This window comes from Bactrocera oleae, unplaced genomic scaffold (genome assembly GCF_042242935.1).
Source record: "Bactrocera oleae isolate idBacOlea1 unplaced genomic scaffold, idBacOlea1 ctg00000014.1, whole genome shotgun sequence".
Taxonomy (NCBI): domain Eukaryota; kingdom Metazoa; phylum Arthropoda; class Insecta; order Diptera; family Tephritidae; genus Bactrocera; species Bactrocera oleae.
In genome coordinates this window covers 37,501-40,000 of record NW_027212757.1, presented here as the reverse complement: position 1 = coordinate 40,000, position 2,500 = coordinate 37,501, and the positions used below count along the sequence as shown (strand labels likewise).

General features: G+C 32.6%; 1 non-coding gene across 1 annotated transcript in view; it reads right to left on the bottom strand.

Annotated features, from left to right (window-relative positions):
- The window catches only part of LOC138858774 (large subunit ribosomal RNA), a 3,977-nt gene extending 1,932 nt beyond the window's left edge, over window positions 1-2,045 (bottom strand). Inside the window, exon 1 of the ribosomal RNA XR_011397806.1 lies at window positions 1-2,045. This exon is cut by the window's left edge and continues 1,932 nt beyond it. This is a non-coding gene — a ribosomal RNA (large subunit ribosomal RNA).
- Between the last annotated feature and the right edge of the window lie 455 nt (window positions 2,046-2,500).

The window sequence follows — 2,500 nt, the reverse complement described above, 5'->3', positions numbered from 1 at the left end:
ATGGTAGTACGACTATAAAACAGAAAAGAAAACTCTTCCGATACCTCTCGACGGCTTCTTTATGGTCGTTCCTGTTGCCAGGATGAGCACAAGGCCCATTTTTAATAACAAACGGATACTCAACAGGTTACGGAATTGGAACCGTATTCCCTTTCGTTCAAAATTATTCAAGTGTTTAATTACTATGGAATAAAAATTCATTCATTTCATTTCATTAAAACTTGAAAATTTTCGGCTTTCGCCTTGAACTTAGGACCGACTAACTCGTGATCAACCACTGTTCACACGAAACCCTTCTCCACTTCAGTCCTCCAAGGTCTCATTCGATTATTTGCTACTACCACCAAGATCTGTACCAATAGCGGCTCCATGCAGGCTTACGCCAAACACTTCTAAGCACACCATTGTACCCTCCTACTCACTAAAGTTTCAAAATTTATAATCCAACCGAAATTGTATTATAAATCATGTACTTTAGCGGTAATGTATAGGTATACAACTTAAGCGCCATCCATTTTAAGGGCTAGTTGCTTCGGCAGGTGAGTTGTTACACACTCCTTAGCGGATTACGACTTCCATGTCCACCGTCCTGCTGTTTTAAGCAACCAACGCCTTTCATGGTATCTGCATGAGTTGTTAATTTAGGCACCGTAACATTACGTTTGGTTCATCCCACAGCGCCAGTTCTGCTTACCAAAAGTGGCCCACTGGGCACATTATATCATAACCTCAACCTTCATATCAAGAAAGGTGAGGTTCTTACCCATTTAAAGTTTGAGAATAGGTTAAGGTCGTTTCGACCCTAAGGCCTCTAATCATTCGCTTTACCAGATAAGATTATTTTACATAATTTTTAAATGCACCAGCTATCCTGAGGGAAACTTCGGAGGGAACCAGCTACTAGATGGTTCGATTGGTCTTTCGCCCCTATACTCAATTCTGACAATCGATTTGCACGTCAGAACTGTTTCGGTCTTCCATCAGGGTTTCCCCTGACTTCAACCTGATCAAGTATAGTTCACCATCTTTCGGGTCACAGCATATATGCTCAAGGTACGCTCCAGTTAGAGGTATAAATAATAATAAATTATCATTATACATAACTATATGGAACGCCCCGGGATTGAATTAATAATGTAATACATTAAAAATTAATCCCATTATTAATACAGTTAAGTTAATTTCGCCATTAGGTTTAATATAACCCAATGACTTGCACATATGTTAGACTCCTTGGTCCGTGTTTCAAGACGGGTCCCGAAGGTATCCTGAATCTTTCGCATTGTTAATCATATAAATGCATACAATTAATATTAAAATCAATGATAATAATATTATTGTAAAATTCAAAAGAATTTTAGCATTATATATAATAAAATCTATCAACACTTTATCAAATCATCAGTAATTATTCTATGTTAATAAGCTAAAAGCAAATTAATTTGAATAAACTTAAAAACCAATGATCTTTTGATAAATATTTTATTATGTTAATAGATTACAATGTCCTTATATGAAAAAAATGCACACTATTATTATAATATTTAAAATTAAATACTACAGTTATAATGATGAATTTTTCATAATGGATATTCAGGTTCATCGGGCTTAACCTCTAAGCAGTTTCACGTACTATTTAACTCTCTATTCAGAGTTCTTTTCAACTTTCCCTCACGGTACTTGTTTACTATCGGTCTCATGGTTATATTTAGTTTTAGATGGAGTTTACCACCCACTTAGTGCTGCACTATCAAGCAACACGACTCTTTGGAAATATCTTTCTAGTAATCATTAACGTTATACGGGCCTGGCACCCTCTATGGGTAAATGGCCTCATTTAAGAAGGACTTAAATCGTTAATTTCTCATACTAGATATTAAGATATTCCATACACTGCATCTCACATTTGCCATATAGACAAAGTGACTTAGTGCTGAACTATTTTCTTTTCGCTCGCCGCTACTAAGAAAATCCTTGTTAGTTTCTTTTCCTCCCCTCATTAATATGCTTAAATTCAGGGGGTAGTCCCATATGAGTTGAGGTTGTATAAAATATATTTTAGATTGATTTGTTTATTTTTATTTAATTTTTTTGCTATTTGCTATTTTAAAGAAATATATTTTTATATCTTGATTACTCAATATTATTCAATCTTTTCATCCCTTTTTAAAATTCATAATATAATAATTAATAAAATTAACAACATTATTCCTCCACATATCATATATTTTTTTTTATTATAAATTTTTCTCAATACAATAGAGTGAATTAATTCTAGAATAAAAATTTATTTTATGCTAGACATTCCTCTTATGTATTATTTAATATAATTTAAATAATGTTGAAAATTTTTTCTTTTATGGGAATACTAAGATTCTCATTTATCATAAATTTTCGTTCAAATATGAGGTATTCAAGAATATATTTTCTATATTTCTTTTTATGCTATTAATATTATGGATTGAAAAATACAATCCAATAATATGCCATATGCTTAAAT